The sequence below is a fragment of the Mastigoproctus giganteus genome, chromosome 10, assembly GCF_048544385.1.
Source record: "Mastigoproctus giganteus isolate SK-2022 chromosome 10, ASM4854438v1, whole genome shotgun sequence".
Lineage (NCBI taxonomy): Eukaryota > Metazoa > Arthropoda > Arachnida > Uropygi > Thelyphonidae > Mastigoproctus > Mastigoproctus giganteus.
The window spans coordinates 210,946,558-210,960,532 of record NC_143584.1 but is presented as its reverse complement, the minus strand read 5'-3'; positions in this window follow the sequence as shown (position 1 = coordinate 210,960,532).

Here is a 13,975-nt window from a genome sequence, read left to right as displayed (position 1 = left end):
GACCTGTCTCTTCCCGAACTTTCATGGTTGACTGACTAAACTACTCCGACTTTTCACATTCAATCTGGTACAACAACCTTTCTTTCTTTACGAAACAACGCAAACATTGATTGTCCAGAAATTTCGGAAGTTATATCTTGTAGAATCCCAAGCAAAGCAGCAAGATCTAAACCAACACTAGTTCATTTACTGAACCGACTCCGTTTAATCGAAAGGCACTACCCATTCAACACTCTGTTCTTTGTTAACGGTTTGAATTAGCATTAGCAAAGGCACATGATGCAAGAAAGCAAGCTTATATAGCATCAGCCAAAAAAAAAAAAAAAAAAATCCCTCATTTCACCCATTCACTCGCTCCAAATGTTTGTCAAGTTCTGCCTTGAATCTATTGAAGCTATCAACTTCTACAACAACAGATGGAATTTTTTCCACGAATCAACCAACTGCTGGCTAAAAGCAAACTTCCACATCTATCCTAAAACGTCCTTCCTTAATTTGAATTAATGCCCTCTCAGGTGATTATTCTGAGCAAGATGAAGAATCCCATCCGCATTGAGCATGCTCAAGCCATTTAAGGCTTTATACACTTCAATCAGATCACCTCGCAGGTGCCTAGTCTCCAGACACCGTAATTTGCAAAACTTAAGCCTTTTTTCGTAAGAGCAACCCTTTGTTCCATTCACTAATCTTGTTGCCCTTCTCTGTACACGTTCCAACAGCTCTACATCCTTCTTAAAATGAGGCCGCCAGATCTGTATACAGTACTCAAAGTGTGACCTGACTATTGCCTTATACAAGGGGATATTCACCTCCTTATCCCTGCTAGAAAATTTCCTGTATAACATTGACAAGCCACCATGAGTTACTCTTGCAGACTGCCTGCACTGCTCAGAAAACTTCATATCTGCCTGAACAATTACCCCCAGGTCCTTTTCATTCTCTACCACTGTCAGTGTGGTACCACAGAGTTGATACGTTACTCTGAGATTACTGCTTCCCATATGTAGTACTTTACATTTGACAATGATTTTGATTTGATTTGATTTGATTTTTTATGGCGGATTGGCAGCTAAGGCCATAATTTTGTCAATGTTAAACTTCATTTGTCACCTCTCAGCCCATCTGCTCAACTCTTATAGATCCTGTTGCAGCAGCATAGCGTCAGTAGTCTCCTTAACAACCCTAACAACCTTCGTATCGTCTGCAAACATGGACATTAAGCCTGATCTACCATTATCAATATCATTGATAAATACAGAAAACAACAATGGACCCAACACTGAACCCTGAGGGACTCCACTAATAACGTTAGTCCACGAAGAACAGTGTCCATTGATTACCTCTCTCTGTCTTCTCCCACTCAACCATCCCTTTATCCATAGCAGCAATTTGCCTCCAATACCACATTGCTCCAATTTGTGCAGCAATCTTCCATGTGCAACAGTATCAAAGGCTTTTCTAAGATCCAAATATATGATATCAAAATTATTCTTTGCACCCAGTTCCTTTGTGACTACATCATTGTATCCAATGAAATCAGTCAGACAAGACGTCTTAACAAACCCATGCTGTGTCCGAGCTATAACTGAAGACTTGTCTAGATGATCCTGCAACGCTTCTTTAACCAGTGCCTCCACAAATTTCCCTGGAACAGAAGTTAAACTAACAGGTCTGTAATTACCTGTGTTTCCCTCTGATCCTCCTTTGTGGATTGGGGTCACATTTGCACATCTACAGTCCATGGGTACCTCCCCTGAGTCCAGGGAATCTCTCATACTTATGGATAAGGGTTTGCTTACTTCCTTTGCTGCCTCCTTTAATATAACTGGATAGATTCCATCCACCCCAGGTGCTTTTCTTGTATTTATCTTCAACAATTTCTCCTCCACCTTACTCTCAGTTATTACAAGATTATTTAGCTTACTGCCAGAGTTGAATGGACCTCTGGAATTCCTCTCACCGAATAACTCCTCATGTGTGAATGTCAATGGGAAATATTCATTTAGTTTGTTAGCCACCTGAGCAGGATCATCAACTGTTGAACCATCGAGATCAAATGAGTCAATCTGATTCATCCCTTTCTTTCTAGAGTAATAAAATAAATAGAGTCATAAGTAAAAAACTGTTTGCTGTTTTTCTTTGCATCCTTTGCCAAAGGATGGTAATGTGCCTTCACCTGCCTAACCTCCTTTGTAACTAGGTTACAGACCAGCTTATATCTATCATAGGCTTTTGTATCACATATTAATTTATATGTATCCCATGCATTTTTCTTCTCTGTCACACGACTAATTAGTTCATCTGACATTCATTTAGGCCTAAATCTTGAACAATATTTCTTTGTTGGTATGTAAAGCCCTTTGGCTTTCAAGATTAATTCTTTGAATGCTTTCCATTTTGAATTTGCTGTTGGTAACATCATCAGTTGGTTCCACCGTATAGAATTTAAATAGTGTCTCAGACCACCGTAGTCACCTTGAAGAAAGCAAAAACCCTTCCCTTTTCCCTTGATAGTAGTTACCTCTTTGAGTAAATCCCACTTCAGCACACTGTGATCACTGCCACCTAGTGGTTCCTTTATCTGCAGATTCTTATAGCCCAAAACATAGCTCTTCTATCACAAGCGGCTGCACTCATGCTAACGAAGCTCCACGGAACTAAATATAACCACAATGTTACATCCTTCTTATCCTTTCATCCCGACTTTACAATCTAGATATCTAGGATAGCACACACATTCCACTCATCAGATAAATCCGGTATTTTATGTTTTCTTGAATTGCAGTTCTCATACATTAGTTGATCTCGAGAATATAGTGATAGACAAGTCACGCAGCTATGTGCACTTAATGTCAACTATATGTGTCAATAACTTTGCCTTTCCTATTAATTGTATTCTTTTCTAATTGCATGCGTCCTTATTCTTTAATGTAAGCTCCTATAGCTGTTGCATTAGTTGTACCGGGCAAACTCAGCATTGTCAGCATGTTTTTTGTACTGTACTGATTGCACATCTCCACATGGCCACACTCCTCCGGCACTTTGTCCAGGATGCCTCTTGAACAAACCTGCACCCACTTGCTTGTCTGGAGCTGTTGCCTCTATGCATTGTAGGAACGAGTGACCGAGGGATAATAAACGGAATTTTATTTAATTATCAATTTCCACAACGACATATGGAACTTTGTTCTGCAATTGACCACTCGTTGGCTAAAGGCAAATTTCCGCACATCTATTCTGCAACTGATTTTCCTCATTTTGAATTTATGCCCTCTCGAATACGTAATCTGAGCAAAAGGAAGAATCCCATCAGCAACGAGCTTGCTCAAACCATTCAAAGCCTTATACACGTCAATTAGATTGCCTCGCAGGTGCCTGGTCTCCAGAATTTAAGCCTTTCTTTGTAAGAGCACTCTTTTGTTTCCATAATTAATCTCGTGCCCTTTACTTACTCGTTCCAGCAGCTCTACATCCTTCCTAAAATGCGGCCTCCAGACCTGTATGCAGTTCTCAAGGTGTGGTTTGACCTTTGTCGTATACAAATGGATAATATTACCTCCTCCTCCCTGCTAGCAATGTTTCTGTATATTATTGACAAAACCCCGTGAACTGCTCTGGAAGACTGCATGTACTGTTCTGAAAACTTCATATCTGACTGCACAATTACCCTCAGGTCTTTTTCTACTGCACTACACACTAATGTGCGGTACCACTAAGGGCAGTACCGCACATTATCATTATTATTATATTAGGGTCACCCGTAATCGATTACGCCTACCCTTATGTATTTTCTCTGTAAATTGCGTGTGCTCTCTGGTCGATTTCCTTGTTTGATGGACGAAAAAACAAGAGTTTCTGGGGGAAAAACCTTGCTATCTACGCATGAGACCGACTAACTCAGACACAGAGTGAAAAAAGTCTATTAAAATTCCGCACGTCATCGACGCGTTTCGAACCCGGGTCTTTTCCGCCCGGTGTGGAAAGGACGGCGACCCTACCACTGTGCTATTCGCGCAGTGGTTAGTAACGCACAAAGTGTAAAGTGAAAAGTGTCTAGGGTCTAACGGCACCAGGGGGTTTCTCCCTCATGTTATGTACTCTGTTTTTGTGTCACAGTACTCTGTTAAGGCAAGAATTTTTTCAAAAGTATAGGGGTATTGCTCTGTTGTGTATATTGTTTCTCCGACCTTTTAGCCGTTGGGCTCCTGTTGGGATCCCCCGTGCCCACACTTTGCCACGAGGATACAGGTCAAGTACCTAGCAGAAGTTTATATTATTAGTACTCTGGCAGGCGATGTTGCCTAGTTTCCGAAGATTTCGGTGGCTAGGGCCTATAAAAAAATCAAGATGTTGAAACCAAGGTGAAGTTGAGTTTGAACCCTAGTGGAATTTAGTTGGTTAAATCAGGGGAGTGCGCTGTCGGAATGAAGGCGACCCCAGAGAGGACAGTGGGAGAAGACCCCCCAGGAGAAATAGGGGGGTCGGTGATGTGAAGAGAACTGGGCGAGAGGACACAGTTCGGATCGCCAGAGAATGATGGAACACTGCCGAGAGCAAAGAGTCCAGTTCGAAGAATCAACTCCGGGCAGGGTATTCATGGGATATGGTCCCGCCCATGGTGAGAGTCTAGTTTGCAAAGTCATGTGCTATCTTTTGATTCCTGTGATAGAGTCCCAACAATGATGATTTGTCACAAAGGTTTGGTGGTATCTAGCTGTGGGAGGAGTTAGTAGATGTCAAATTCCGGCATTAGGCGCACAGTCACTGTGCCACAGATGAGTTCCCTGCTTTGAAGAAAGTAGGTTTCCACCATCTGAAGGAGAGTCCAGAGGGCGGAACTATCCAGTAGTAGTACCGCACAAATTCAAATTATTATATTAGGGCCAGCCGTAATCTCTTACACATACCCATACATGTATTATAACTGTAAATTGTGTGTATTCTCTGGTCGATTTGCCTGCTTTGCTGGACGAAAAAACCCGCTTCTGGGGAAAAAAACCTTGCTATCTACGCCTGGGACCGACTAACTCAGTCACGGAGTGAAAAAAGCCCACTAAAGTTCCTCGCATCATCGACGGCATTCGAATCCGAGCCTTTTCCACCCCGGTGTGGGGAGGACGGTGTCGATACCACTCTGCTACCTACGCAGACAGTAGTACCGAACAAATTCAAATTATTATATTAGGGCCACTCGTAATCTCTTACATATACCCATATATGTATGATGACTGTAAATCGAATGTGTTCTTTGGTCGAGTTTGCCCGTTTTTCTGGACGAAAAACACCCAGTTTCTGGGGGGGGGAGAATCTTGCTATCTACGCCTGAGACCGACTAACTCAGTTACGGAGTGAGAAAAGTAGTACCGCACAAAGTGTAAAGTGTTCATTGTCTAACGGCCCAAGGGGTTTCCCCCATCTCCGTGTTGTGTACTCTGTTTGTGAAACACAGAACACTGTGAAGGCCAGAGATTTTAAAAAGTGTAAGGTACATGTTTATGTTGTGTAGTGTCATGTTGTGTTGTTCCTCTGAACCTTTAGCCGTTGGGCCCCTAGTGGGACCCCCCGTTGCCCACACTTAACCCCGAGGAGGCAGGTCAGGCATAGAGGGATCGCATTAGAAGTAATTACTCTGGCAGGCCCTGCCACCTAATTTCCTAAGATTTCAGTGGCAAGGGCCTAAAAAAAAAAATAAATAAAAAAAAAATAAAATTAAATAAAAAAATAATAAAAAAATAAAAATAAAAAATAAAAATTAAAAAATAAAATAAAATAAAAAAAATAATAAAAATAAAAAAATAATAAAAAAATAAAATAAAATAAAATAAAATAAAAAAATAATAAAATAAAATAAAAAAATAAATAAATAAAAAAATTAAAAAAATAAGAAAAAAATACATATTTAGTTAGAGTAGGGGTGAAGACTGAGGAAGGGGGGGACAGATAGAAATATGGGGATGGTAGGGAAGGCAACCCTAGAAAGGTCAGTGGGGACTGGCCCCACCAGGAGAAAAAAGGAGGTAGCAGGGAGGGGGAGGAGACAGAAACCTATTCCCTCCCTCTCCCTATTGGGGGGGGTATTAAAGTGAACCAAGTTAGGGTATCTGGTTCGGAATGCTAGTTGGCCAAGAAAAGCAGTTGACATCTAAAGGCACTCCGGTGGCGTTGTCAGTCTTTATCTACTGTAGTACCGCACGGTTGGTACATCATTACTCTGGAGTTACTGCTACCCATATGCAATACTTTGCATTTGTCAATGTTAAACTTCAATTACCCTTCTCAGCCAATCAGCCCAACTTTTCCACTCCTGTTGCCGCAGCATACCATTGTTAACAACCCTGCCAAACTTTGTATCATCTGCAAACTTGCACATTGAGCCTGATATACCTTCCTCAATATCATTGGTAAATATAGAAAACAACAATGGGCCCAACACCGAACCCTGGGGGGGACTGCACTAGGAACATTAGCATTAGCATTAGCATTAGTAGAGGCATTTGATGCAAGAAAGCAAGCTTATGCAGCATCAGCCAAAAAAAAAAAAAAAAAAAAAAAACCCACTTCCACTTCACCCCTCTGTTCATTCAAAATACCTGTCCAGCTGAGCCTTAAACTTATTTAGGCTATCAACCTCCACCACAAGGGATGGAAGTCTGTTCCACCAACCAACCACCCGCTGGCTAAAGGCAAATTTCCGCACGTCTATCCTACATCTGTCTTTCCTCAATTTGAATTTATGCCCTCTCAGGTGATTTTTCTGAGCTACAGGAAGAATCCCATCAGCATTGAGCATGCTTAAACCATTCCATGAAGAACTGTGTCCATTGATAACCACTCTGTCTTCTCCCATTCAACCATCCCTTTATCCATAGAAGCAACTTGCCCTTAATGCCATACTGCTCCAATTTATACAGTAGTGTTTTATGTGCAACAGTATCAAAAGCTTTCCTGAAATCTCAAGTATACGTTTTAGCATTTCCATACAGTTTTTGAGTCTGAGACTCAAGAGACCACACGACACTCTCATAGACATGAAAGCTCTTGGGATTTTTGTTATCATCCTACTACAACAACAACAACCACCCTTTTTTCAGTTTAGTAAAAGTATTGTTGTCGATTTCATAGATAATTGATAGGACAATAAAAAGAAAACTTCTGTTCAAGGATTATACACAGGAGCTTAATCTCTAAGATACGTTCAAGGAAATGATTATCAAAGAATATTTCAAAAGTAGAAAGAATTCAAGAATGAAAACAAAATGAACTGTAATTAATTTCCTTTATGTTTGAAATTAGCTAAATAAATTCATATACTCGTATAAAAATTCTCATTCTCCAGAACTTGAAACCATTTATTCCATGATTCTAACAAATTACAAATTCTAACATGCCATTCTCACTTGGGTCAGTCTCTATCAGTACACCACAATCAGGTAAGCATACTGGTCTGAGTAGGAGGGGATGTTACAATCTGGTTAATCATGGCATGGTTTCTTCTCCTGGTCTCCAAAACCTTTTAAGAAAACTCACAGAAGGCATGTAATGTATTTCATCACAGATGAGTAGTTGCTCACCTCATTGGTTTATAGGTCAAGTACTGGACACAGGTCTACAACTGCGAGAATGGTAATTTGGTCTGTCATAAAGGACATGTGCCCAATCATCAGCTCCACAGGAGCATTTAGAATCCTAGGTGAGGCTCAATTGGCACAACTTTGCATTCAGGAAACAATGCCCTCTTAGCATAAACGTGGCATAGAGTATGGGGAGAACGGTGATTATATTAACTGTGCAATACGGGAAAAGGAGGAAAATTGGGTGCATTCTCGATTAATCTCTTTTGTTGATGAAAATACTGAGTTTCTGAAACTGAAAATTGTACAATCCTCACATGAGGCATACTAACTCAGAACAGTTTGAAAACATTTTGTAAAAATTCCTACCATTTTGACATGGTGTAGTGTATTGTATGTCAGGCACAAAAGCGAATAGGGTTACAAGGAGTCAGTACACTGTGTTTGTAATGCCGTGCATTCTCGGTCGGTTTGATCGTCTATTTTTTTTAAATTAAAAATCCGTTTCTTAAAGATAAAACGTTCTATAGAGACCAACTACCTAGGCTACAGCATGAATTCGGCTAGCAGCCCTTACTTCGAGAGAGGAATCGAACCCAGTTCTTTTCCACACGGTACCGAACCGGGGGGAGGGTGATCGTAACTACTGTGTTATCTGCGAGAGTTCTAATGTCATTGATAATTATCATAGTAAGAGTAGCAAAAGGATACTCTTACCAGGAAAGGCTTCAACTGTGCAAAGTTCCGCTCCTAGAGACTAGGCATCTGCGACATCTGATTGAGTTGCTTAAGGCTTTGGATTGAGTAAGTACAATCATGAAAGAATGCTGCTTCTTCCTACTGCTATCTGATCCTGCTCAGATAGCAAACAAACTGAATGAGTATTTTGCGTCTACATTCACACATGAAGAGTTATTACGGATTGAGAATGCCAGAACGTTATCAAATTGTAGCAGGGTGCTTAATGATTTTATAATAACTGAGAGCAAAGTGGAGAAGAAATTGTTGAAGTTAAACATAAGAAAGGCACCTGGGCTGGATGGGATCTGTCCAGTTATATTAAAGGAGGCGGCAAAGGAAGTAAGAACACCCTTAGCCATAATTATGAGAGCATCCTTGGACTCAGGGGTGGTCCCCACGGACTGGAGATGTGCAAATGTATCCCCAATTCACAAAGGGGGATCGAAGGGTGATATGGGTAATTACAGACCAGTTAGTTTAAATTCTGTTCCGGGTAAAATAATGGAGTAACTGGTAAAAGATGCATTGCAGGATCATCTAGACAAGACTGCAGCAATAATTTAGACACAGCATACTGTTAAGGAAAATGCTTGTCTGACAGATTTTATTAGATATCATGATGTGGTTACAAAGCAACTGGATGCAAAATATAATTCTGATACCATATACTTGGATTTCAGGAAAGCTTTTGACACTGTTGCGCATGGAAGACTACTGTACAAATTGGAGCAAAATGGTATTAAGGGTAAGTTGCTACAATAGATAAAAGGATGGTTGAGTGGGAGAAGACAGAGGGTGGTAATCAATGGGCACTACTCTACGTAGACTAATGTTATTAGTGGAGTCCCACAGGGTTCGGTCTTGGGTACACTGTTGTTTTGTATATTTATCAATGATATTGATGAAGGTATATCAGGCTTAATGTCGAAGTTTGCAGTTGATACAAAGGTTAGCAGGTTTGTTAATGACAGTAATGGCAGTGTGCTACTGCAACAGTAGATAGAAAATTTGAAAAGATGGGCTGAGAATTGGCAACTGAAATTTAACCTTGACAAATGCAAAGTACCGCATATGGGTAGAAGAAACCCCAGAGGAACGTACCAACTGTGTGGTACTACACTTAAGGTTGGAGAAAATGAAAAAGACCTGCGAGTAATTGTGCAGTCAAATATGAAGTTTTCTGAACAATGCAGACAGGCTGCAAGAGCAGGTCATGGGGTTTTGTCAATGATATATAGGAATTTTGCTATCAAGGAAAAGGAGGTGATTGTCCCTCTGTATAAGGCAATGGTCAGGCCACGCCTTGAGTACTGCCCACAGGTCTGGAGGCCTCATTTTAGGAAGGATATAGATTTGCTTGAGCGTGTACAGAGAAGGGCAACAAGATTGGCTAGGGGATTGCCAAGAAAGGCTCAAGTTGTGCAAATTGCAGCGTCTGGAGACTAGGCACCTGCGAGGTAGTAGTAGTAGTGGCATGTGATGCAAGAAAGCAAATGTATGAGCTTATGCAGCATCAGCCAAAAAAAAAAAAAAATCACACCATTCTCTACAAATGCCTGTCCAGTTCCTCCTTAAATTTATTCAACCTATCAACTTCCACAACGACAGATGGAAGTTTGTTCCAGCAATTAACCACCCGCTGGCTAAAGGAAAATTTCCGCACATCTAATCTACATCTGTCTTTTCTTAATTTGAATTTTTTCCCCCTTAGGTTCGTAATCTGAACAAGTGGAAGGATCCCATCAGAATTCAGCGTGCTCAACCCATTCAAGGCCTTATACACCTCAATCAGATCATCGCGCAGGTGCCTAGTCTCCAGCCACTGCAATTTGCAGAACTTAAGCCTTTCTTGGTAAGAGGATCTCTTCATTCCCCTCACCAATCTTGTTGCCCTTCTCTGTACACGCTGAAGTAAATCTACATCCTTCCTAAAATGAGGCCTCCAGACCTGTATGCAGTACTCAAGGCGTGGCCTGACCATTGACTTATACAGAGGGATAATCACCTCCTTTTCCCTGCTAGCAAAATTCCTATATATCATTTACAAAACCCCATGACCTGCCCTGGCAGCCTGTCTGCATTACTCAGAAAACTTCATATCTGACTGCACAATTACTCCCAGGTCTTTTTCATTTTCTACCACCTTAAGTGTAGTACCACAAAGTTGGTACGTTTCTCTGGGGTTACTTCTACCCATATGCAGTACTTTACATTTGTCAAGGTTAAACTTCAGTTGCCACTTCTTAGCCCATCTGCCCAAATTATCTAGATCCTGTTGCAGTAGCACACTGCCATTACTGTCATTAACAACCCTGCCAACTTTTGTATCATCTGCAAACTTCGACACTAAGCCTGATATTCCTTCATCAATATCATTGATAAATATACAAAACAACAGTGGACCCAACACCGAACCCTGTGGGACTCCACTAATAACATTAGTCCAAGAAGAGCAGCACCCATTGATTACCACCCTCTGTCTTCTCGCACTTAACCATCCTTTTATCCATTGTAACAACTTACCCTTAATACCATTCTGCTCCAATTTGTACAATAGTCTTCCATGTGCAACAGTGTCAAAAGCTTTCCTGAAATCCAAATATATGATATCAAAATTATTTTTTGCATCCAGTTCCTTTGTAACCACATCATAATATCCTATCAAATTTGTCAGACAAGACTTTCCCTTAACAAACCCATGCTGTGTCTGAATTATTGCTGCAGTCTTGTCTAGATGATCCTGCAATGCATCTTTAACCAGCGACTCCATTATTTTACCCGGAACAGAAGTTAAACTAACTGGTCTGTAATTACTCGTGTCACCCTTCAATCCCCCTTTGTGAATTGGGGATACATTTGCACGTCTCCAGTCCGTGGGAAGCTCCCCTGAGTCCAAGGATGCTCTCATAATTATGGCTAAGGGTTTGCGACGTTAGCCTGTGCAGACATTGCTCCTTAAAGCTCTTCAAACAGAGAAGTTTTTCCTGATTTAGTTTCTGCTTTATTAGTTTAAATTGTCATATTAACTTATTTTCTAGAGTAGCTTTATATTCCTAGTTACGATACTTAGTTTAAAGTTTAACTTAGACAGAGATTTCGTAGATATTACTTAGTATCGGTAACGGTATCAAATCCACGTGTCACAAATTGAACGAGAGGTCTTTTAACCAAATTTAGTCGATTTATTAACCAATTGTTATATCAAATTATCTTCTATAAGTAGATTATAGACCTAGTCAGGATCCTTAGTTTATTCTAAATTGAGATAGCGAGATTTGGAAGCTAATCAATACTTACGAGTCCGGAGAAGTACCGTTCGTGAATTCCCGCCATTTTTACACGATAGCATAAGCTTAGTGTAGTATAGTGCATAATATAATATTGTCAATTAATCAGTAAATCTATTAATCTTGATAAACTTTATTGTCAATTAAATTGTATTTTTAACTCTATAAATATATATAACGACTTAATCTAATAAATAATTAATACATAACTATAGTGGTACACGTGATACGGAAGTAGTATAAAGGGAACTCGTAGAAAACACTACATACCGAAAAAAAAAAACATATATAACATAACTGTTTTGGGATATAACTTAAGGATTTAATTTTTGTTTTGAATTTCATTGAATTAAATCGGAATCATGACTCTGACCAGAGCAGCAAACCAAAAGGCTCAAGCTAATGGGAGTGCTGTGGTTCAGGGGAGAACTGAGGGGGGCAGTTGCCCTCTGAATCACAGTCTATTAAAATGCACTGTTTGCTTGATGTTTGCGGAGCAGTCGGGTACGGGACATGATACTGCCAAGGGGGATGTCTTTGTGTGTGCACGATGTAAGGAGTGCAAGGAAATCAGGCGACAACTCAGCGTTGTTATGGGCCTTTATGAGAGCTTGAAGGACAGGGTGGATGCCCTCGAAGGAAATAAATTGAGGGGCCCATCAAGCTCTCAGCTGCCCACATCAACGCCAGAGCTTGCACTTGGTCATCAGGCAACACAGGGGCAGCCCCCTCTGTCCCACAGGGCAGCCCCCTGTGGGACAGAATGCGCTGGTCCCACAGGAACTAGTAGTTGTTGGTGACTCTATTGTCAGGGAAACGGGGAACATGCTTTGTAAAAAGAATAGGTGGAACAGGACCAGGGTATGTCTGCCAGGGGCAAAGGTTGATGACGTTGTAGAGCGGATATCATTTTTTAAGGGCACAAAAGGTGATATAGTTGTACACGTTGGCACTAATGATATTAAGAGTAGGAGACCGGCGGAATTACTTAGCAAGTACAGGTCACTGTTGAAAAAAAGCCGTGAATTAGGGTTGAACTTGAAAGTGTCTGCAATTCTGCCCAGACACGATAGGAGGGAGTATATGATGAGAGCCTTGTCGATCAATTCGGCCCTGGAGGGATTGTGCAAGGCTCAAGGGGTAGAATTTTTTTCAGCCTGGACTGTACTTGTTAACAGGAGAGATTGCTTCTACAGGGATGGGATACACTTAAATAGAAAGGGTGTAAGAATTTTTGCTGATGCTGTCGAGGCAGTGTTAGGTGGGTCGGAAAACTGCTAGTTGGGGGGGATACAAGGACTAATAGATTAACAGTAGCCACTGGCAGAGGTGGAAGTGATTCTTGCACTGCTTCTATTCAAATGAGCAGAAGTCTGAAAAACAAGATGCAGGATATTTCAGAGACTGCTGGTAGTCATTGCGTTACAAGTAAACACATGGGTTGTGTTAGGGTAGCTAAGAATAGAAACAGGTGCATGTATACCTGCGTGTACACCAATGCTAGGAGTTTGGTAAATAAATTTGATGTATTTGAGGTATTGCTCAAAACATCAAAGGCAGATATTGTTGGGATATCAGAGACGTGGTGTCACACAGATATAAGTAATGCGGAACAGGAATTTGGGGAATACAATGTATATAAAGAAAGGATAGACAGGACAGGAGGGGAGGAGGGGTTATGCTATTAATTAAGAAACACATAAAGTCAAAGGAAGTGAAGCCAGTTGACATCGATGGACAGGGCAGTGTCGAGTCAGTTTGGTATGACATAAGCATAGGGAAATCAAAATTGAGAGTAGGAGTGTGCTATAGGCCTAATGACTCTGATGAGTATAATAATATATTGTACAGGGAAATAGAGTGGGCCAGTAAATCAGAGAGTCTTATAATGGGGGATTTTAATTTCCCAGATATTGACTGGAATTTGTGCGTTGGTCACTCGCACACTAGCAAGGCTTTTGTGGATTTATTGGATGATTGTTTTCTACATCAGCATGTTCGTGAGGCAACAAGAGGGAGCAATACTCTTGATCTGATTATCAGTAGTGATTCTTCATGCATTAAGAACCTGCAGATAAATGAACCACTAGGTGGCAGTGATCACAGTGTGTTGAAGTGGGATTTACTCAAGGAGGTAACTACCATCAGAGGTAAAGGGAAGGGTTTTTGTTTTCGTAAAGGCGACTATGATGGTCTGAGACAGTATTTAAATTCTATACAGTGGGACCAACTGATGATGTTACCAACAGCAAACTCAAAATGGGAAGCATTCAAGGAACTAATCTTGGTGGCTACCAGGCTTTACATAGCAACTAAGAAATATTGTTCAAGGTTTAGGCCTAAATGGTTGTCAGATGTACTAATGAGACATGTGGC